Genomic DNA, 24769 nt, shown 5'->3' on the forward strand with positions numbered 1-24769 from the left:
TTTTCACATGTTTGACCTGCGAGCGGGAATTTTTAATAGTAATGCTCATCGCTTACATCGCGCTCCGCCAACGGATGGATTCCAAATTGTGTGCATCAGCGATGAGTTATGGGAAGGGAATTAGCGTACGAGAGCTGGTGGTTGGAAGGAATGTGGCAAAATTGAAGACATATGAAACAAATCGGTTACACAGCATACGAACACTCCAGACCTTATGTGTGATTTAATGTTCATTAATAACATAAAACATGTCACACCATCATAATGATAATGATGATCCAAAAAAGGAACAAAATGGTACAACTATTTCACTTGAAATCATTTGTTGAGTTTCAATTAATAAAAATACGACCGATTAATTATCCTCCATCATGCACTTGAAGCAAAAGAAAAATACAAACTCGCGTGTGAAATTCCTTCCAACAAGTGCATCTCAATTGCTTTTCAAGTTAATTTCATTTTCCTGACAGCAATTTATAACATGCGAAAGCGCTGAATAAATGCGGCAAACTTTATAACAACACCACTTGATTGAGGTGGGTTGTGTTTTGCTTCTCTTTACTGAAATATTTCGCATCAACTTCTTCACGACCGACAGCATCATTTTGGCCTTTGCTTATTCAATGAAACATTTTTTCGCTAATTAATTTTCCATGTTTATTAATCACACTCACTCTGCAGAATCGGACCTTCTGCCGGGTGCAAGTCAATCCGAAATGCGCACCGTCGTTTCTTGCTTTTTATTTTTATTTAACAGCTTGTTTCCTTCCGCTTCTGGTTGAACGTGAGGGGTGATTTTAATTTCCCCATAACCCAGGCTTAATTCAAGCAGATAGTTGAGTGTCTCAAATCATTCGCATACTTCACGCAGCTGTTCATATTTGACCAAAAGTTCTTCATCGTCTGCTTTGGAAAAACAAACCGTGGACGATAAATAAATTATCCACCCAGAAACCATCACTTCCGATTCCAAGCGCCACGATTCTGAAATGATCTGTAGCAAAACAACACAAGCGAGCGTGCACGTCAACTTGGGGGTATAATGTCACGTCGCAGTAGTAAAAAAAAAGAAAGAAAGAACCCAAACGACGAGGGTCTCACAATCTCGCCGCGGATCACCATCATCATCAAAAGCATGACACGGGCTCTTTGTTGCTGTTGTTGTTATTATCATTATCATTATCAACATTGGCATCGTTAGGAATTAGTATCTATTTCCGCATTTGAAAGTCGTCGCTCACTCAAAACCGGAGGAAAATGGCTCTTTGTTGATCAAACTCGTCATCTCAATCTTGAACGGGTTGGCTCCGTTTTTTTTTTGTTTTCTTCTGTTTCACATTGCAGATAACGATCCTCCCTCCCACCCAAATGCAGCCATACTATTTTGTTTTGTGAGGCGCGATGAAAAATCAACCCTTTTTCCCGTTGTGCACGATGCATAGGAGAACACAACAAACAAGGAAAAGGTTGTCCGAGGAGTTGAATTCAATGCAATGGTCGGGAGACTTTTGTTTCGTGAGTTTCTGTCATTTTCTTCATAATTTTATTTGATCTAGTGACAGCCCTATTAGCAAAGTGACAGACGGTTGGGGCCGGAACGTACGGAGAGTGAAACGAGAACAATAATAAATCTCGAATGCTTCGTTGGACTTCAATGATAGACGAGAGCACGAAACTTCTAGTTTCCTTTTTTACATGCGCCACGATTTGTTTACAAAAGAAAGTTCATCAATAGCGAGAAGAAAATTATACACAATCCCTAAATCCCTCCCTAAATAATGGTTTCGTTGGGAGTATGACTCAAGCCACTTGACCACTTATGAAACATTTCCCTAACGAATCTGATTGAAACACACTGGTAAAGATAATGATTCATCAGCTCGGAAACGCATACTCTCTCTCTATCTCTCTCTCGCCGTCTAGCACATCGTTGCGGAAAGAAAGCTACGGGCCTTTAGCGATATGATCCTACCATCGCACACCCCCGGAAGCCGCCATTTATCGAACGCGACAACGCTTAATGGTTGTCAGAATGCGCTTTCCGCCTCCAGCCAGTGCAGTGGCATTAACCCAGCTGCCCCTGCTACCCGGATGATTAACCGATTGCACATCCAAACACGGTGTCTCATCCTTAGCCCGCATTCTTGTTCAGTTTCGATTCGACGACTCGGCTTCGTTCACGGCTAGCATCGGATTTCACAATTTCCCTACCAGCGTCTGGCAGAGCCTCTGTGCCACCAACGCGAAAAATATAATCAACCAACGCATGCCACATCGCTTCCCGGCATGACTGCAGATCAATGATTAATGTCTTGACAGAGAAATCGAAATACATCCCTGCTAGGGTAGAAGGACTCGGCGGCGACCCCACTGTACGGTATGCGCGCGCACTCGGATGCGCACGGAAACTATTTTTCTCGCGCATATTTCTTGGCTTCGGTTGATTAGCGGTTGACAGATAAACGGAACTAAAGGGATGCCTGCAAACCTTTTTTTTTCTTCTGCTCATTGGTCGTTCTGGAAGTCAGCTAACGGGAACTTTCGTGGATGGAGTTTTGATAACAAACAAAATGACGTCCCGAGGATGTGGAGGGCACATCCGGTCACTAATCTAGATGTTATTTAAGCTATTTTAGCTTTAGTCTTTCGTAAATACTTTAATCTTTGCATTAATACTGCTTCATAGCTGGATTGCTGTTCACGTAGAAAAAAAACATGCATTCATTCGCGGGAAGTGTTTTTTCACCGCTTAACAACGATTCGGTAGCTACAAACACGCATAATACATTTGTAGCAAACATTCAAGCACAATCAAACACCGGTCAAAACAAACATGAGGAGTGTGTTTTTATTTTTCGGTTCGTTATTTGTTCACACTTATCCAAACGAGCGGAAATGCGGATTTTCCCTTCCATCTCTTTTCTCTATTCTGCCCACCACGAGCCGTGCGGCAATAATTGCACTAAGTGAAAAATCGACAAAATGATTTATTCCATCCTTCTTACTGTGTCTTCTGAAATGGACTCCTCACAGTGCTACCACCACCACTTTCAAACACATCCAGAAATGCCTCTTCTTGGCCTTACCACCCGTCTTGCGCTAAGAAGAGAAAAGCAATCTACCTTCCGAAAACGACAAAAAAAACTACACGAAAAACATTTTTCACGCTATTGTATTCATACTGTGCTCCGCCAGAAGTTCGTTTGGGGGAGGTTTCGTCGTTCGTCGGTTGTTCGTATTTTTAATTCCGCTTGATGATCGTTTTGAGCTTAGTTAATTCAATTTTCACCTCGATTTTACACCACCATCGTGCGCTTCTAAACAGCCCTGCTTGATGAGAGAGTTAAAAATGATGCATCGTGTCCCTTAGTGTATCTCTGTGTGACTTGCTATTCCACCGTACTTTCGGGTCACTAGCATTAGAAGAAAAAAAAAACGAAACATTTCGCTCCCGTAGCCAGCGTTGGCATTTGTAAATATTTGTACTTATCACCGGAATGGTCACATTTGAATTCATTTTACCCTTTTTTTCTCTCGTTTCTAACACAGAACCGATAACGGTACGGAAAACCGGAAGCTCGCCCGTCAGCGAACAGTGCCCCAAGCGAACCAAGATTAGTGTGACCGGGAGCAATTAGTAGACATCCGAAGTCGCTTCATCTGGAGGCTGGTGTTGCTGGCAAGGTAAGTTTGTCTTGTGCCGCAAATAAATATTCATGCGGTCAGTCAGTTTGTTTCACAGAATTTTGATTGCTGCTTAAAGTCACGCCCGCCTACCGGAAGAAAATTTTAATTTACCCAAACGTTTCCTTCTCGGTTATGTACACTTTCTCATACAGCAAGAAACCCTCCCTGCCTAATACAGATTTTCACTCTCGTCAGTCCAAATTCCCCGACCTAGGCGAACTGGCGAGTGGCGGGAGAGGCGAACGAACCTTTTCGTCCCTGCTACATTTGTTGTTACGCAAAATGGAAAATTGGTGGTCACTAATGGTTTACTCACATCAATCAATTTCGTACCGTCGGTCTTTTGGTAAGACAAACGGCACAACGACAAAAAAAAATCACAAAACTCCGACGAAACAATGTTCAGAAAAGAAGCAACTCCATCATTATGATTACACCCGCCATCATAATCATGGATGTACGGGACCGAAAACTCACCGTATGCGCTTTTTATTGACATCTTTTCCGCACCGACGGTACTTTGTAACGAGAAGCGCATCGTATCGCTTGATGATATTTATTAAACAGCAAATGCACCGAGATCTGTACACGTTATGTCATGAGGGCTGCCAATTACAGAGAGAAATTTCTTCACTCCTGGTCGAGGGCAATAAAAACCACCGTTGCCACCCTCACATCACTGTCATAGGTGTCCAGCTTGTATCCCGGTGTGATTTATCGGCATCATCCTCCGCGAAGGCTTGGCATCATCGTGGTTGGGGGTTATAAAATCGAGGAAAGATCATTCTGTTTTTTTACTGTGTGATTGTTGAACCCTTGCAAAGCGCCGGTTATCGACGCGATCGCCAACAGCGAACCAACTGGAGCGGCTTTATGGCTTTCAATCCACTGGTCATTAGCCAAAATTGGATATTTTGAATACACTTTCTTGCCTGTTTTTGGTCGCGAATGTGCACAATGTTGCAAACAGTTGCTGCGGTGTGATCGTTTTACGATCGAATCATCAGCCCCGATCCTGGTGCAGCTTTGCACAAATCCTAAGGATGTTTCAGAATCCGGTCGCTCGATTTACAATCTTGCTCATGCGGCAATTATATTTCTGTGCTGATTTGTTGCGCATCGTTTAAGCTGTACGCTTCACTTTATCCGGGAGGCCACTAGCAAGCACTTTCTTTTGTACAAAATGCACGAAATATTCCAGTCTTATTCCGCGTTTTGTATCATTCGTTTACTTCTGCTACTTGTAATAAAGCGACCAACGCTGAACGGTCCACTGAACTAAATTAGATCATTTGCCCGACTTTATCCCTCTCGTTCGAATTCGTTCCAATTCGTTGGCCGTTGGTTTTTTGGTTCTTCTTGGAAGCCCGTCATCTCGCTTCAAAAAGCCAAAACCCGTAGTCCGCTTGACCGGCGTAACGTGCAGTAGAGTAACGATCTTCGAACGAAAATTCGATTGATTGAAGCCTTACATCTGGGACAGGTTTGACGTCTTGATCGTATCCGGTCGGCATACGAAGGTTCTTAGCGCTGGTTCAAGCTGCTTGCGGCTGGTCTGTTCCTCCACCACATTCCGCCCACTTATGCCAGCGATGAGCGACAACAAAGCCAACCCAAAGTCCATTCGTGTACCGATCGCCGTGGAAAAGGGCTTAAATTACGTACTTTGTTTACATTTTAATTGACCCAATTTTGCTGATCTTCGTCGTTCAAGGTGAAGGGGGCGTATGATTGCGAGGTGACCATTCACGACACCTTCCGGAGCACGGCCACGGAGCTCAGAGCACTCGGCATTTGTGGGCCACGCTTGGCTTAGGAAGTCTTCTCGAACGGAGACCAATTGCCCTAGCCCCTGCTCTGCTCCCTCGCCATCGTCGCCATCGTACCGGCAGCACCAATCGATCCGATCGTGCACGCCTAAAGACGACACGCGGCCCTGGCTGTGGCTCCCTTTTGCGACAATGAGTCAGTTGATTCAATTTAAAATGAAATCAATTTCAGCTCACGTTGATCGCATTTCGATGAAACGGGTTGATGATGGTCGTGGTAGTAGCAGTGCAGGACAAGGAAAAAGTCACGTCCCTTTTCGGAAGACGGTCGAAGTTCAATTTGGGTCTACCCAATCAGCATCATCCCCCTTTAACAAACCAAACGTTAATCAGAGCAACATTCGCTTCGCATGTGCGCCTGCCATCCGTCCGTTTTTTTTCGTACCAGAAAGCGTTGAGATGAGAGAGAATCCAGAGAGCCTTCAGACGAGACGAAACACGGTTCGATCATCGATCGCATCTTCATCCGGCGGCATTCAGCACAATCAAAGTGATCGGCTCATAATCGGATCATCGATCGACACGACTGATGGCGGCGTGGAAGACGTGATCAGTTAACATTTTTTCCCCAACCCCTTTGCTAACTTCCCGACCCACCGCGGTACGGTCTCGTATGTTCACAGATATCATTTCACAATACTCTCATTATCGTTGACCAATTTTTATTGAAATGAATTCTTCCATTTATCTATGCTTCCAAAAGCTCTCCGCTCCAATGGCTTCATCGTCTTCGAACTTTTTTCCACATGCGAAGGTCACGACTGAATCGATGATAAGCCAAGTTGTTGAGGAGACTGTCAGGATTCTTTACCAGAAGCGAGAAGTGGTAACGGTGGGCGAGACAGTGGTGGATGTTGGTAGCCGTTCATTGATGTGTGAAAATTATGTACTTTACAAGTTTACTTCCTGTTTCGACGGAACCATTATCTAACATCGAAAAAAAAACCACACCGCTCTTCATACGCCACTGACGACGACCTTCAAGGAGTGCGGTTTCGCACCGGAATTTTTAATCCATTAGATATCACGTGGCATTCGGGTGCGGTGTCGACGATGAAGGAAGCAGCGAGTCGAGTGTTGGGCTCGATAATCGATTGCACAAATTAATGAAGAATTGTTAACCGCAGTATTACGCAACTGATCGAAGAACGTGTTGAAGTGAAGACATCTTCTGCTAATGTGCCAAACGATGTTATCTACCATCGTGTTTGAATGTTTGTTTCGATTTAATTAAAAATGTGATTAAATCTGAACAACAGTTTCTTTTAAATCAATGTTGGCTACAAGGACACAACAATCATATATCAACGATCATTTTGATGTCCTTTTTTGTTGGAAAGCCCATGAAACGAGCACGCAAGCTAAAGTCGTTAACGACTGATCTCATTTAAATCCGCTTTAAAAACACTTGTGGTGCTGCTTAATTGTTTTCTCACTATTTCTTCTTTTCGCCTTAAGTGTCAACTTTTCCGGCCGCTTTCACTACAACACACCTTGACAAACTGCAAGTGCGCATGACAAATGATACACTCCTCGCGGTAGTCAAGCTTTGATCCTGTAACGCTGGTACCGGGCTGCCCTTAATTTTCATATCACCCTTCACAGGCACGAAATAAACTCACTCACTTCACTGCCAGTCCCGGAAGGGACAGAAGCGTGAAAAGTTCAGCGCACGAGATGTGCGCATGGTTCGAAATACGCCTCACCTGAAAGTGGTCCCAGAAAGAGTGACAGTAGAATGTCCAGATATTGGCCACCCGGATGTAGTATCGTACTGCTTGGTGGTTTTCTAAAATAATCATTCACGCAATTTACGTACTTCATTTTGCCTTTTTTCAATCCAATTTTTTTCTCCATCTTTATTTTTGCCTCCTTGCTTGTGCGCATTGTTACCGATTGCCGCAGCTGACAAGATGCATTAATTATTCGATTCATCGATCACGGACCGAAAGGGTGCGCTCGTTGGGTGTGGATGGAGGGCGCTTAGTGTAAGCAGCATTACAAATCGATTTGCTTTGAAGGGAGTGTGGAGAGGAAGGAAGGAGGAAAAAGTGGGGGTTTGGACAGGTATAGGGGACGCGTAAAATAGAACTGCATCGGTGCAAATCGTTATAAACAAACGCAACGTAATTGCCATTTCCAATTGGACCGAGAACAGAAGCGCCCATGGGGTGCGCAAAACGAACCAGCTCTCTTGCTAATTATTTCCAAGGAACCACTTTTCTATTGCTAGCTTCTGCGTCCGAGCACGGCCAGTGCTGAAACCAGAGCCTGACGAAGGAATAAATCATGATCAATTAGCGTGAAATAGGAATAATGCTACAGAAAGCGAAAGCCACACCACCCGTACCCGTGCACCGTCCATCGACAATCTTCGTACGCTTGCGAAAGGTGCAGATTACCGTGAGGATCACGGAACCGTGCAGGAAACAACAATAAAATGGCTATTTGTTTGCATTTTGAACGTCTCGCGGTACGATAATAACGATTAATAAAAGAAACAACATTTGGACGGTAAAGAGTTACTGATGTGTTAGGTTTCTATTTATAATTGGAAGGAATGAAGAAAATTGCATCCAGTTTAATTGTTAACCAAGGGTTTGCTCCTTCAGCATACCACCCGTGTGAAACCATTGAAATCAGGTTTATCTATCGGTATCGTATCGGACTTTGCAAGTTCCTCGAAAATTACAATAATTCAATTAAAACGCTCTGTAATGAATTTTCCCGGTTCTTATCGCGCAAAGCATCACCATACACGCCCTGTTCTTACGCATTCGCATGTGTGCTTTATGATATTTTGTTCTTTGCTAACAGCTCTAGGACATTCCCGGGTACAAGCTCTTATTCACACGACCAAACCGTCCACTCGGTGTCAGTTACGACCTGACTGTAATTATATAATATCTATCATTAAAGCATCGCAACTACAACTTCGTTTTCTTCCTTACTGCAGCACCCTTCTCCCTTTCGCAAAACCCTATACATATTTCTCTCATAAATATTCAGATCAATCAACCGAATGTTTCGATTGCAGCTGATGTCAGGTTCTTTTTTCCATACATTTTCCAACACATATTCTCGTTCAACTTCGCACAGATGACGCGATCCGGTGGACGAATCAATGCGTGTTCAACCGGTTCGGCGAGCGTTTGGCCTCCAATCGGAATGACGTCGGATAAACCGTTCGAGAGCGGCGGGATCTCGTTTGTCCCGGGGAGTTTAATGATCCTTACTGATCCGGTAGCGTATCGTATCGTTGCATCTCATATTTCACTCAATAAGCCTTGCGCTATTATACGTCCATCGGTATCAACCGTTCTAATAACGTCAATTGTGTGCCGCTTGTGGACGGTCAAGTTTTTTTGCGTCAGCCTCCGGACTCCGCAAACCTGCTGCAATAAATATGTCATGCGGGTAGAATAGTCTTGAGGGAGTTCTTATCTAAATAATACAATTTAATTCAGCTAGGATGAAATTTTCTTTCTCAAATACGTTTCCTGTACCATCTAGAATGAAGCTTGTAATATTATAAAAGCGCTCGACCCCGTTTATGATAGCATGTTTGTGTACAATTTCAGTGAGTGTGTGTGTGTTGTTTTTAATCAACAAACGTGGCAAGGAATATCCGATCGATTTCCCATTGTTCGGTGATTGGAATTCCTTCTTTTTTTTTGTTGCCTGCGGCACGTCACGTAACTTTCCGTAGAACGTCCAAGATGAGACCTAATTGGAGAAATAATAATCGCCATCATCTGCACATAAACGCGTCTATTTGCAGTACACAATCAGCACTGGTGGCCAGTTCCACGAGAGGACAATTACAGATGAATGTCAATGCCACACGTTCTTTACTTGCGCTCGGAAAAACGAGACCTAGATCGATCGATCTTCATTTCGAATGTGTAGCTTATTATCGACTGCCACGGTTACTTACATCGTCAACCAACGGGTAATGTTGGAGGAAGTTGGGAAGTTGATTTGGGTTGGGTTAGAATATTTTTCCCATCTCCGCCCCTAGGCGTCAATTATTCAGTCAATTACTGTAATTTGAAACAGAATGGGAAATTATAAAATATCACTTTCACTATTACTGGAACGAGACTGATGGCTGATGCGCAATAATGAAGGAATCTGTGTTGATGTCATCGCCAATAGATGCCACTTAAAATACCCTCGAGAGCTCCTGAACACAACTCATCAACATTACAAATAAGCTGAAATGTTTCCAATCGATTTATACAAGATTATTATAAAATATCACACGATTCACCCTGATGCATTTCGCACATATAGGCTAGCGAAAGTTTCCCCCACTGCAGCTCTGTCGCACCTTCCCAATATCCTTTCCCCGTTCGGTCCGAAACGGTGAGCCGAAAGTGAGATTTACTGTCCAAGGTGTACGGCAGCATCCGCTAGCAGCCCATAAATCCGTACCGTACCGTATCATAAATCTTGCCAGATGAATTATTCATCAATCGCTGGAAGCCCAGCGCGCCCTACACAAACGGCCACATAAACGGCCACTTTGACGCGTCATGCGCAACGTTCAAATCTATTCCATGAAGTGGTGCGGTGTCTCCATTTTTAGGCATCTCTATTGTTGATCAACACCCCCCCTTCATACCCCTCGCATCCTTGTTCGACGATCGATGGAGCATTGTGTCCGACAGAAGTGCGTTTGTGTGGTGGCGTTTGGCAAAATGGTTGCCGCCCGCTGACCGAAAGGTAATCTTGCGGCGGCATTCGCGTACAATGTTGATCATTTTGCAAAGATCCACACCGCAGCGGCGACTAATGAACCCTTTTTTATTATTTCGTTCGCACTCCGCACACTATCTGATCCCATATTTTTTGTACATCTACCGCCAAAACTATGGCTACATTCAATTCGCCTCAAAGCGTGTGCTTGCAAACAATGCGCTCGGCGGATAGTTGATGTAGTCGCAGGACAGGCGTTACAGTGCAGAGCGATTGATCATCAACCCTTCATAGATGATATCAGTGTCAAAATATCGTGCTATAAAGCACACGCGAAGCGTTTTCCACCGCCAAACTCCCAGCTTGAACCAAACATTGTACCGATAGTCACTGTATAAAATTGCTTACAAAAGAGAAGCATAGATAAACCTCAACACTCGCGTCCTCAGTGTGATCTCTCTTAAGTCTCCTTCCGCCTGGCAGGCGAAACTAGACGATGGGAGGAATGTAAACGTAAAGGTAAAAAAAGAACACATTACGAGGACTCTAAACTCCTTTTGAACGTTTGGCCCAAATTCCACATGAAACTGTATCGATCAATGAATGGAAGATGAAATGTGGTACAAAATGGCAAGTTTCATGTTATGCTCTGGTTTCTTTTTTTCCCAGTTGTTTTTTTTTTTTTTTTGTAACAAAACCGTCGAATGCGGATAATCCTCCACACGCTCACACATCCCTCGCTAGATGATGTCCATTTCAACCATCCGGATCAAGTTTGTGGCCGGCGGCGCAAGGGCTTGTATATATGTATAGAGGCGTATGAAAAATAGTGCTCCGATCGGTCCATTGTCCTCGCAACACACGCCAATCGGGCACAAGCGACCGCCCGAGACCGTAGAGATCATGATCGCCCCAGTGTCCGATCATGATGTTAGCGTTTTTACTTATTCCACCGAATTCTGTTTCTCTTTTCAAAACTACACTTCGACGAGGCGCAGTTTTGGCCTTTGGGTTCTCCTTGCTTCTATTCCAGAGGCCGTTAGCTGCGAAGAAATTGAAACGAATTGTTCGATTACCTTCTATTTCTCGGTGGATCGATCGAGGGGAGAGATTGGAGGTATGGAGGAAGAGCCGTGTAGTGGTTCGGAAGGAATTTTGATGTTGCGTCACGATGTTGCCGCCATCAAACGTCGCTCTCTAACGTCCGCCCGAAACGTCCTAATCTGTGCTACCATTGAATATATCTGCCCTTTAGCTGATATCCGGATTGCTTTTGCGCGCACTGATAAGAATGGAGTGGAAAAAGAGAGCGAAGAGAACAAAACAGCCTTGGTGAAGAAAATCGGCACCTCCTCCAGATGCTTTCGCGGTGATAGTGCATTTTTCCGGCACTGCACAATAGCAGCGGCATAAATTCACTGCCCGTGCCGATACAATGTTAGCCCGATAGGTGTAGAAACGAGTTGCTGTCGGCATGCAAATGGATATCGCGTGTCCGCATCGACTGGCCACAAACCCGGGGCTTCTCTAACGGACAGGAACAACAATAACAAAAACCCTTTCGTGCAGACAACGCCCGCTAAATCATCAACGAATCAAACGCAAATTTTCCAATTATTTCCACCTAAAATCCGCCACTGCAACCTGCCCCGACAATGACCAATTAAACGTAGTTAGGAAGTTGGACGACGGACGAAAGAAGGGCGAGGGCAACAGGAGCTATCCTGTGACGCTACCCCGCATACACACACACAAACCCGATGCTGCAGCCAAACGTGTGTCGCGTGATGGATCGTTGGCGTATTTGCATAGACTACCGTTAGCAGCACGGTACGTCGCACCAAAGACGTGTTATTAACGACGCGCCGTATGCTTATCTTTGCCGGAATGAAGCAGTAAAGCAGACCGAACCACACACGCATCACAACACAACACGAACGTAAAGATGCACCGAAAGCACGGTTAGAAGAGGAGCTTCCTACTGATCGCTTTTGGGTAGACATTATCAGTCAATAAATCACGAAGATTAATTTAGTCGGTGTCCAAAACAAACTAAGAAAAGCGATTGCAGTTTTGGAAGGGCAACTGTAAATACAGAAATGTTATTTACTCAGCAGAGACTAGAGATGTGCAAAGTGAGTAAGAGTGAGATTATTTTATTTTTATTTAAAGCATTATTTAAAGCCTGAGTAAATTTTCAAGTTATTAGAATTTTTTAATTTTTCTTTTTATTTTAAGCATTATTTGAGTGAAAAGAAACTTATTTCAACCAATAGGCATTAAAATAAATCGTTAATCGAGCTGACTCCTAATAACGGTTCATTCACTCTGAGTTGATTCACTAAAAAGAGTTTTTATTCTCATCTCTAGCACAGACGTAGCACAAGAAGGTTGTTATAATAGTAGATTCGGCAACTCCGTAACATGTACTCGAAAAGGTCACTGAGGAATTGAAAAGTATCTAGAGCTTGAATGTTGGAAAATACACTCCAAATTAAGGTTTAAATTCTATTCGGCATTATTCAGAGCTATTTACAAATGATGCATTAGTTCAGTTTTTTGACAGTGTTTCCCATTAGAGTTTATCCAATTTTCCATCTTTGTGGACTGGTTACAGAAATAAGAAAACATGATACACATCACGATGAAGATGTTCTCATGCCCTGGTGACATGCCTCGGGCTGTAAGTGCAATATTCCAGACAATCCCGAATGTTAACAGAACTAGCAGTATGTTTCCGTGAGAACTCGCAAAACATCTCTATTCCTCCCTTGTGCCCAAGCGAAATGGTGGAAACCTTGTACGAAACGGCGTGAGTCGTGCTGTGGCCTCCAGCATGGTGCACGCAGTCAAAGGTGTGACACGCCATTGTAGGCCACAACGAGCTAATCTATTTTTCTCCTCCATTGAATCGCTCTCGGAGGACAAAATTGATTTGCGAAATTGATGCCTAATAGCTGTCTATTGCTGTGCGGGCTATTGTGTTATTGTGAAGGAAGTACCCAGGCAAACCTAGAACTAGAATGCAGGAAGTTCAAAACAATGCCAACTTCGTTGGGATCCATGTTAGGGTACCATGTCGCCGTTCCTTTTCCCCGGTTTCGCCCACACCTTCGGAAGCAAATGTCATACCGAGCGGTGACGCTATAGGTTACCCTAGCGTTGAAATGCAGGATCGAGCGCGTTTCGTTCGTTCGTTTGTAGAAAGGTGAACTTCAACCACCACCCTGTTAAATCTGCCAAAGCAACGATGAAACGATTAAAACTACGCGAACAAGATCATTATCGCATGTAATAATGCAGCACGTACCGAGCGATGAATAGCAACAAATCGATCTCAAAAGTATGATGATGTTGTTAGGACCCCCTGGGAGGGTGGCGTTTTCAAAGCCGTTCCTACAGCCGATCGGATGATTGGACCAATAAATCATGTACTAATTTCAATCAAAACTCATTTCCCCGATGAGCCAGCGATTTTCGTGACAAACGCGAACAATCGATCATCGGGCTAATTATCGAAAAATTTCTCTCCACCTATACTATCCTACGTGCGTGTCTACCTTCGAGCGCCTCGACGCTCAATTTGATTTGATTTGAACGTTCGGGTGCTCCGTTTTGGGAGTGAACGCTCGTCACGAGTAAATCTCCGGTCGCTGTCAGCCCGCCGATTATTGATGAGTTAATAAAGATGTAGATCCTACTGGAGGCACGCAAAAAAAGACGATCATAATGACAAGATCCGATGCATATAATAACATATCGGGTATGAATCAACGGTGCGAAGGCACGTTAGTCCAGAAGCTCCCGTTCGCCAAGTGATACCTTTGTTAAAAGGTCCAGTAGTGTGGTGGCTAACGACAATGGCAGCGACGTCGAGCAGGCACTGACGGATTGCTAGTTCTTTGCCATGCTGACGATAATCGTCAGAGAATTAGCTCACTCAACCTGACAAAAGAAATCACCCTCAGCTGCTGGCCTCTCGAAAGGATGATAAAATATTAAATGAAAGAGAAATCGTCCGTTCTACTGAGCACAAAAACACACAATATACCCGGCTGACGATGAGGATTACACACTTATGCCCCTTTTCTCACCAGCACTAATTGTCATCGTCATCCACAAGGACCGGGTGCGTAACTTAAAGACCCTATGTGCGCTGAAAAATCTCCTGCCATCGGTCCAGAAGCGATTCTCTTATCTCTCCTGCGCTCCATTATCCGCGCTCCGCCGCGTCTCTGACGCATCGTCTTTTATTTGTGTGTCTTTACGGCGCCTCAACCTCTGTTTGTTCTCCACCCGACCACCCGCGGTACTTCTGCAGAGCCTTGCACAGTTGCACAGGGCAAATATTTATTTTTCTCCCTACAACGATACCTTTCCAACCGAGAAACGGAACGCTTTACGTGGCGCAACAACTCCTGCCATGGTGCCAATTTTCGTGAATGCGAGCGGATAATGAAGAAGGTAATCGGGAAGTTTATTTCCTTCCAAGCTAGTTCGGCGATCTCGTTCGGGCTTCTTCGCTGCAGCGTCTGTACAGTGTGCAGTGTGATTGCAACGGATCCGCAGAAGATTATCGGAACGCGAAACAAGTGTCAGCGGTAATTTTCAAATAAAACGTCCGAAACCAGTCGACAGACCGAATCTCACAGTCTGAGGTACTGATGGGAAGATAAAAGTAAGAAAACTAGCTACACAAATCCTATCAAGTGCTTCATTTAGGGGGATGAAAAAAACTCCGTCTTTCTCTCAGAAAAGCTTGGAAGGGTATGAAATCCAATGAAACAGAATTCGTAAATCGAAAAATGGATTGAACACTCGGCTGTCAGTTTAATGCTCGTTCATCTTACGTCGACGATCACTGGTAGTACGAAATACATGTATAATGCGTGTGCGTGTGTGTGTGTGTTGCAAAATATCCACAGGATGAACCAGGAGACAGTACCCACAGTTACGGTGGGCACAATCTTCCGTTTTCTACAAAATTAACATGATTGATCTTTTATGATGCTGATAATTTATTTCTTCCTGTTCAGAAGAAATCAGCCCTTCCTTTCGTACTTTGCTTTTTCGCTTCAGCATGCCGTTCGTGCATTTGTTTCGCACAATATCGGGTACGATCGTAGCGGCTTCGTTTTAAACCGTGGCAAATGGACGTTAAGGTAGAGTAAGAAGATTTAAAAACGATGTTGGGCTCTTTTTTTGGGTTCGTTTTTTTTGTCTCTCATTTAAATCACCGGAGTCTTGCCACGAGGACTTCATCCGCTTCCGATGCCGATGTAGCGTGAACTTCAGCAAAAAAAAGCCGAAAACTCACAACTGCAAAGTGGATCGCTTTGTCCTTTTGCGATTGTGCGATTCGATCAGTGCGATAAGACGAATTCCGTCCTTCCGTTTCGATGCCATGCCGACCTCGACTTGGGATCATTAATTCCCTCGATCGTTCTTGGTTGCTCTCACTCGATCTTGCCGTCGACAATCGACTCTGGGAAGGTACCGCTTGCTATCCTGTCAGGTGGAACCGGCTACTGTTTGCCGCACCGCGTGCAAAACAAGACAAAAAATAAACCACCACCTCATAATAAACCGCCAATTGATTCTTTATTCCGATCGAACGAAAGATTGTAAATTGTCTCCGGGGCGTCGTCGAGTCAGCAGGAAGGTTGTTGTTGTTGCCTTCGTTACCACCACCGCCGCTCAAATCGTATCTAGCCTAATTCAAACGCGTTCCACCGCCACCACCACTCGAGTACCGCGACCAGGAAATTATTACGGGCGTTCGCCTCTTACCCACCATCGATACCGTCTAACTAACGGACATGGTCGATCGATTGACTTCGATGGTGTGAAATAAATGAACGACTCGAGTCAATTGAGGTGGCGCTCGATCGAGGAGACAGAGGCAGGCTTTCGCATGTGCGGCATGTGTTTCTTAATTATCAAGCACCCGCTGGTTCATTGCGATAGTACGAGGAAACAAGCTCTAAGGAAGGACGGGTTGCTTGATCTTAGAGCACACAAGTACAACTTTCTTGTTTTTAATTAAGCAGCACGTTATGGATCTTTTTCATAATGGGGACAATTGTGTTGTCCAAAAATCTGTATCCTTCAATACGAAATGATCGAAACCTTATTATTTGTGCACCATCTACTCCTCCTTGTGTTTGCACTGATGAACTCCATTTTACACGCCTCAGCTACATCCCAGCCCTGGAAAGGACGAAACGAAGGCGGAAATGCAATGATTTATTACCCAACAATTTTCTCTCGCCTTTTACAAAACCACCCAAACATACATAAAACAAAGCAGAAAATCGATCTCCATTCCTACGAAGAGTCCTCTCGTAAGGCTCCACTTATAATCACGATTAAGCCATTGTTGGCACCTGACTGCAGACTGCAGTAGTGCCGTTCTAACTGCTGCGGGTCAGCAAGATGCCTCTTCACGGAGGTTTGATCGACCTGCTGAGCCCCCTTAGGACGCATTCGAGCCTGCCATGACACCCAGCACCAAAGTGTGAATATACGATGTGCGAAGTGTTATCAGGTTCGCCATAAATTCATTTTTCAAACATGATGTCTTCCTCAGATTCTGTTTGCACACCATTCGGGACCCGGTTCATCTCCCGCTTTTAGTGCGCAGGCCAGCGACCTGAAATCGTGCCCGGTGTGGAATTTCGTGGAAGTATCGGACGCCCAGGAGATGATTGACGATCAACGGGAAAAAATTGAAATTTATGTACGCCACAGTGTGTGCACCCTTTGCAATGAACCGTTTACGTGTCGCTCGGCCAAAAGCAAGACGACCGATTGAAATATTTCAAGAATGCGACAAAGAGTAAGATTGATTGCCAGTCTTTTCCCCATGGCTGATGAAGATCTTCGGATCTCCGATCGGGACAACCCTCCGATCGGGAAAGATCAAACGCACACCCTACCCGAATGTGCCGTAAACCTGTCTAACCTTGCGGAAAGTTCCAAAATCAACGCACCGGCTCGATCGTGCCCCATAATACGCACCTTTCGAAAGCGTAGGGAAAATTCTCCCCGCGCACGAAAACCCCCTCGGAGGTGATAAACATCGTCCCTTCCTGCCCGGTGCCTGAGAGGTGATTTATCGCAACCACATTAATTTCACACAAATCAAGCAATTATTTCATTTTTCAACGTCAGCTTTGTACAACAAAATTTGGCTTTATGAGGTCTTTATTATCGTGTCGCGCTTGTACAACGATTGGCGCAATTGGTGCAGTGCGTGATGCTGACCTGTGCGAAACCAAGCATTGTTCCGAAACATTACCATAAATGACCAACGAGACAAAAATTGTCTACCTATCGACATCATTATGTCGGGGATGGAACAACCTAAAACAAGCAAATGATTATTCCCTGAACTATTCACATTACCTCGGTTGTAACCACGAATGTAATTGCCAGTCGCTTTCCAATTAGAATTGCTCGCTTCGACTTTCTTCGCTACACCACTATCAGCGCATTGATCTAACAAAGTTCCCAGGCACATACCGAACCATCACCGAAAACAGAGCCGGAACATTCGTTCCCGTCAACATTACACCCGTTCGACTTTAATCGGTCAACTCTTCTGCGCATCGCATCCCATTCCCGTATGTAAATCGATTTTGAATCTTCTCCGTTTTAATGTTGTTACCCCAGCTCATTGCTATCTTCCACGAACCCTTGGTACCATGTCCCTGGCCAGGGAATTTGAGAAGCCTTTGGTACGCGAACCGCGCCCGGGTGTTCTGAGATTTCGGCAGATACTCGCACGATTCCTGTAGCTGATGTTACCGATTGGATCGGTTTGCCGAAATTTAACGACCTCGAATACACCACGTGTCCCCTGCGTCCGTCGAACATTGTTTGCTCGCCAAACGACGCCACCTTAACGAACGCGGAACAGCGTAAGGGTGAACGACGTAGAAAAAAAAGGTCACACAAATGGCGACACGGCGACAACTCCAAAGACAGGTTACCCACCCGCTTCGGAACGGGGTAGGAAATGGATCGGTCAACCGATCGGTCGATGTTCAACAATGATTACAAGGTTCCAGGAGCACGCAAAATGTTGTATTGGAAATTAAAACTTATTTTAGACCAATCGAGCGGTTCAAGCTGAGAACGCAGGACGGGTACTACGGTGAAAAATGTGGTGGTGGGTGCAGGACGTTAAGTACATGTTAAAATTCCCATAAGACATGGCTTGATTATTTCGGATGGGCAATTTTTCTCCACCTTCATCCCGGTTCGTAACGAGGAAAATGTTGCAGCAATAAAAAAAATCACCAACCAAAAAACCTTAACAAGGGTCCCTTCGAGGCCGAAATATGTTATCGCTCAATATTTTAACATTTAAACGAGCAAACTCGGCGAAATGCATCGCATCGATAGGCCAGCGGGCAGGAAGGAAATTCCACACGAATGAACTGATAGGTAAGGTGGTGCGTAGGACGGGGTGAGAGAGATGTTTAAACATAATTTTTATATCAAATTATCTGCATTATCACGAGACGTCGCCGAAATCGGACCGCGTAACATACACCCATGCTCTGTGGCCCAAGCGCTCAAGGACCCGCTGTTAATAAAATTATTATTTATGAAACGCCAGACGAGCTATGAAACAAGCTTCTCCTCGTTCTCCTCCTCCGTCAGATGCCCCATTAGCAAACCACCACAGCCGTCTAAAATTACGACAAAAAGCTTCCTCACAAAAAGGGGCAAAAAGTAAAAATCTTTACCCCGTTCGATGTAAGGCACAGCAGCGAGGACAGAATGAAAAAAAAACTACAACCCCGAACAAGCCGTTACAAACTCCATGACTGTCCATGATGATCTTGCTGATGCTTGCGCGTTTATCTCTCCCCATTGATGCTTGTTTTCACCATGATCGCTTTTATTTAAATATAATAACTTAATAAAACTTGATATTTATTTTCAATTTCTCTTTTTTATTTTCGCACGGTATTCAACCCTGATGAAGCGCGAATTGTGTCCCGGTTGCCATCGGTGGCGAGCCACAATCTTGTGTCTTGTTTGTCCCTTCGCGTTTATCCGGCGTTCCCTTCAGACGCCCTGCCATCTTCGTTTGTTACGTGGACGATGATGGTGGTGTTACTGTGCACCCCTTTACTGTTGCTGTCCGCTCGAGCTCGATTCTGATCGATCCGTATGCATCCTGGGGAACAAAGTCGACTTCTTTAAATCGCTCGCTTACAGGGAGTCGTAGGTCGCGCGGGTTTAGAAGCACACCGGAGGAGCCGGTGTAATTTTCAGTCATTATACATCGATCAGAAATTCGAATTAACATTTTCCCATCTGCAACGAAGCAAGAAGTGATAATAAACGGCTTGCGTTCCGACGCTTCGATGTCTAAATAAAGCAATTTACTTTTGCATCGCCGAATGTTGCATCCCGCACGAAAAGTCAGCCCCTCTACCACCTGCTCCTCCCATCTCTCTAGCGGTGAGATGCACTTCCGACACTCTCCCCGGTTGAAACAAATGTAAAAACAAAACCACACTCCAGTTCTCTTCGAAACGCAAATGATATTTTCTTCGTGCCGCTTTTCCCGCCAGTGAGCACTTAATGACCACCCTGCGGATTTGGCACTTGAAATGTGATAAAAATTACATCATACGCATACATACGTAATCAAGGTGAGCTGTGTAAAAGTGCAACGCTAACCACACCACACCGGCAAACATGCGAAACTGCAATCGACACTTCGCTCACCCGTTACCTCCTGGCCAACACTGATTCTCTTTCCACTGATGTATTTATTTTACACCCCTTGACTTGCTAATGCCAGTGCTCCAGTCTCCATCATCTGTTCCTTGTCCATCGTGCGGGTAAGTGGTCAGCCAACGCTGCCAAAATCCGTGCCCATCCCTCCAAATCAAAATCGGATGAAGTTGAAGCCTAAGTACCTTCGTCGACTAATTACAAACGTGATCATCATCATCAGCGGCAGCAACGGCCGCATTACGGGATCGTGATCATGCCGTGTTGATACCGTGCGACGCGAAGGGGCAATGGCGCCCATCAAAAGATCGTTCGTTTTATGTATTTTAACACCAGCAGTGAGTGAGAGCTGTAATTTTTGGTAATTTCCATCTCACAGCAAGCGCACAATCACTCGCGGGGATGACTGGATGTCAAGAACAACTGGGCCACAGTTGTATTTATAAATAGTTTCCATTTTTGTGTGCCACCTCGCATGCTGTGGTGCATTTTTCGGGAATTACAACTACTATGTGCGTTTTTATATTTCAGCCCAGGTTGCCCCACCTTTATCAAAATACGCCACGCGAAATGTTGTTCGTATCAATACTAATTTATCACACCAAAACATTACCCCGCACGCTTTCTCGTGTTGATGAGGTTTGCTAATATTTCATATAACCAAACAGACTGCATTCCGTCCGCCTAAACAGGTTTCTCTACGACCAGCAAAATTGTCGAAAAAAAAATAATATCCCTGCACTTGCAGCACCTTTGGCTACATCTGTAATATCCAGATGACCTCTTCCAGCAAACCGCACTCATTGGTGCAAGCATGCACATTTTGCGAAAGATGGCAGCAAACAAACAAAAAACATTCCTTCCTCATTAAGCTCTGATATCAACGGGCTGATAAGACGAAAATCCAAACCATAGCACGTTTTCTCTGTCCCTATTTTGCATTCAACCCGGTTCACCCTGCGTCGAAGGACATTCCGAGGACTTCGCTTCCCACCGTGCATATGCTTTATTTAAAAACCTTATGTTTCGTCTGCTTATGGATCGGGACCGAATGATTTATTTAGCATTTCTTATCAGCTACGAGCAAGTGAACGAAAACTCTGGTGGGATTGGGAAAAAATGTTTCGGTTGTGCTGATGGCAAGCTGCTCGTCGAAAGGTACGAACTCTGGTGTGCGGTTTACAATAGCCAGTTGCTTTTGGGAACGATCGAGAATTTACGGGTCGCTTTTAAGGGATAAAGCTGTCGTGACCGGTCGTGACCGGATTTTTTGAGACACGTTTAATTAATGCCTCGTACGCGAACTTGCGTAAAAGACAGCATTTCGTTTCTGTTTGCGCGTAGAACTAATGTTGTTCAAAGGATTCTGGATTGTCCGTACAATACCAGAAATGAATACAAGTGAATAGCTCACACTTCTTTGCTTAGAATGTTTTAATCCTTTTAGTGTGTCAATTTCAATTGCACTAAAAATAAGAGTTTTCCTCCTATAAACCCCCTTTGAAAGCCATCTTTGATGCATGAGCCCGCACAGCCAACAGGCCCACCAATATACCTTTGCAACCACAATGCAATTTTCTCTTTACGGCACTTTCGGCGAATGGGCGACTCCCGTACAACGTAAACGGAAAAACACGAACTGCGTGTACAATGTCCCGACAAACACACCAACCAAAACAAGCAAAACCGATAACCTCTTGAGCCGCAACAGCACAAAACATCCAACAAATCCTTGACACTATAAGGTGGAGCAACAGCGGCCCTTTCCAACGGTTCATGTCCTACCGCATAAGGTCCCCTATAGCACTGGCCAGGTCCTTAAACGTGTATGTGTGCATCTTCTTTACTGCTGCCTGTTTTCGTTTGGGTTCTTATTCCAGCTTTCCCCACAAATTGACAGCGAGCATCAGCACGGATCCGGGTGTTGCTTTGCGGACAGTTTCATGCAAAAAACCTGTGGCTCGCCTCGATACAACCTCCGGATTGGTTGGATTGTGTTACTCAAGGGATTGATTTTTGTTTTATCGCCACTCGTCGATTTTTACCTTTTAACTTCAACCTTTTTGAACATTTCATAAGCCTACCAACCGCGCGGCTTGTCCGCGCGGTGCAAGTTAACTCCCGCTGCCACGAAAACCAGCACAAGTGAACAGTAAATTAAAAATCCGTGTTCACAACTGCACAGGTCCACTTAATCGGTATCGATAAAGTAACAAAAACGATGATGATGTTCAGCATTTTGCGTGGCCCGTTTTTCACTCCCGCTCGTTTGCTTTTACGGATTCATTCTGCGTGATCGGTTTCAATCGCGCTTGTACGGCCGTCTTTCGGCAGCAACACCAGCAATAGCATTACGCAGCTTAGCATCGCAGCAAAGTACTGCACCATGCCATCGGGAAAGGTGAACATGAAATTATAAATGGTTTTTACACAACTTTGACACCTTTACTACAAATTTCGTAGAAATTTTATCTCCCACTATTAAAGTCGGATCGTTAGGATACACTGCAATGCTTAGCGGTTTTTTTTTATTCCGCCATCAAATTTTTATCCCCATCATGAAACAGGTCCTTGTTGGTGACCTCCTCGGCATTCCGATGTTAACGTAAACAAAAAAAAAGAAAAATCGATAAATTTTTACCAAATTTAAGAAATCCTCAACAATCGGCTCCATAAGAGTCATAAACTGAAGAAGGCAAAAGCAACGACTCAAAAAACCGCGCACCTCTATTTAGCACAAAAGCAAACTCCAGTTAAATGGCCACTTTTACGATAATCAAAGGAAGGTTTCACGCTAAAGGACGCTCTATTGTAGGCAGCAGTGAAACTAAAAGAAGAAAAAAAACACTCAAATTCAACTCACCCCAAATGCACTTTGTGCAGTTCGCTATAAAAAAAGCCGATTATACCAACTGGTTTGTCGTTGTTGCTATTTTTTTCTGTTCTCCGTTATAACATGCATTTGGAGAGTTACTCCACTTCTGCTAATATGTGTATTCAATATTTAAATGTTAATATCTTTATATACAATAAAATTCGACCACTTTTTGCACAGCACTCAACATTTCGGCATCAATTTTTGTCGCAAAATGTCGAAACCGGTTTCGTACGCTACAACACCGATCGTCATCATAATTCGTTTTTGCTTCCAAACGATTTCGCACCACATCCGACCAATGTCTGACGAACCGCAAAATATGCCACGAATCGCCGTTCGCTTCCCGTGGCTGCATTGCACAATTTTAGGCATTATTAAACGCTAATCCATTTATAGCCATTTTCAATCAAGGAGCGAACAGTGCCCGAATACGCTCCAGAAAGCTTTTTTTGTCTTTACAGCTCTCATTGATCGACTGTGAACCAGCGAACAGAAAGTTTGCCGAACCATTTCTCCTTGCGGCGTACATTTGTAGGAGGTCAGGACACCGTGTCATTTTTTTTTTTGCAACCCCGAAGATGGATCCCGGTGTGTTACCCCATCGGTAGTATCTTCCCTGCCGGCATGACCTGGGATAATTATTAATACCATAAAAGCGCAAACCAATCGCACAGACAACTGGCAGGTCCAATTCCGTACCGTTCTTTATCGCATCCCTGTATTGACGATGGAATTAAGAAAGCCATCTCAACCAAAGCGAAAAGTGGGGAAACCTTTTGCACGTCCATCGCTTCATAGCTGGTTAGTTGTCTCGTAAAATAACACTTCATTAAAAACTTTGATCAGCTACGAAGGAAAGTGTATCGTGGTAAACACATGAACACACACACAGACTCGAACTCTCGGCCGCAAAGTGCACACATGCACCATTGAACTCCATTCCCATGCCGAGGATTCTTTCGCACACATCATTTGCATTTCATTTGCACATACGCCAAAGGTCCTACGATGCGATCTGTTAAAAATTCATAAAATCCACTACATTACTGCTTCTATAAAAGCTTACATTTTTAACTCTCTTTACGACTGGATGCTTATTTTTTCGGGAATCTGTAGCCGAATTGAATGCGATGGCTCCCCAAGACGTTCAGAAATTATCCGACCTTCTCGAAGAAAGGGAAATCGTTTCATTTATAGCAAATTATTTCAACCATTACTTATGGCTGTGCGCGTTTTGCTGTTCTTTTAATATCATTAAAACAGAGAGAAAGATGTCAAGCGGGCGAAAGATTCTCAGGTTGATTTTAATTACAAATCATTTTTATTATTTTCCAACACGTGTTCCGGCAGTGGATGGATTCATGCAAGCGTAATGAAGAGAAAGGATTTTCGAAACACTTACGAAATGCAACGAAACTTGGCAATTTGGGGTAAAATTATTACCGTGCGCTTTTCACACAAAACACCGCTATCAAAAGCACCTCGTTAATTAATGTCCCTTATGTCTGATACAATTATATACTAAAAAATCTGTACACACCCAGCCCAACCAACCAACCATGGTCATCTGCGGTAGCGCTGTCGCAAAATTCTCCCCCTCACCAAAAAGTCCTATCAGGAGGTGTCCTACTTTAAGGAAAACTCTCATACCGCATGCAACCCTCCTTTGCTACCGTAGCAATGCCAGCATGTATTCGTCTTTAAGTTAACGACATTAAGCGTAAAATGTATTGGTCAACTTTTCGAAATTTACCACCAGCGCCAAACAATCGCAGGACGATTCGAAAAGAAACACGAACCCCAAACACAATTGCAACTTTCCCCCATTTTTTTGTTGCGAACGTTTATAGAAAAAATCGCAACAGAAAACTTCCATCTCCCGTGATGGAAAACAGCAGAAAACGGAAAACAAAAT

At 44.2% G+C, this 24769-nt stretch overlaps 1 protein-coding gene across 2 annotated transcripts in view; it reads left to right on the forward strand.

Annotated features, from left to right (window-relative positions):
* LOC125763161 (PR domain zinc finger protein 1-like) overlaps nt 1-24769 on the forward strand; it is a 195930-nt gene that overhangs the window by 130518 nt on the left and 40643 nt on the right. For both annotated transcript variants that reach the window (XM_049426001.1, XM_049426002.1), the window contains exon 4: nt 3550-3684. The gene's annotated coding sequence lies outside the window, so the exon portion shown is untranslated. The remainder of the gene's footprint in view (nt 1-3549; nt 3685-24769) is intronic.

This window comes from Anopheles funestus, chromosome 2RL (genome assembly GCF_943734845.2).
Source record: "Anopheles funestus chromosome 2RL, idAnoFuneDA-416_04, whole genome shotgun sequence".
Classification (NCBI taxonomy): domain Eukaryota; kingdom Metazoa; phylum Arthropoda; class Insecta; order Diptera; family Culicidae; genus Anopheles; species Anopheles funestus.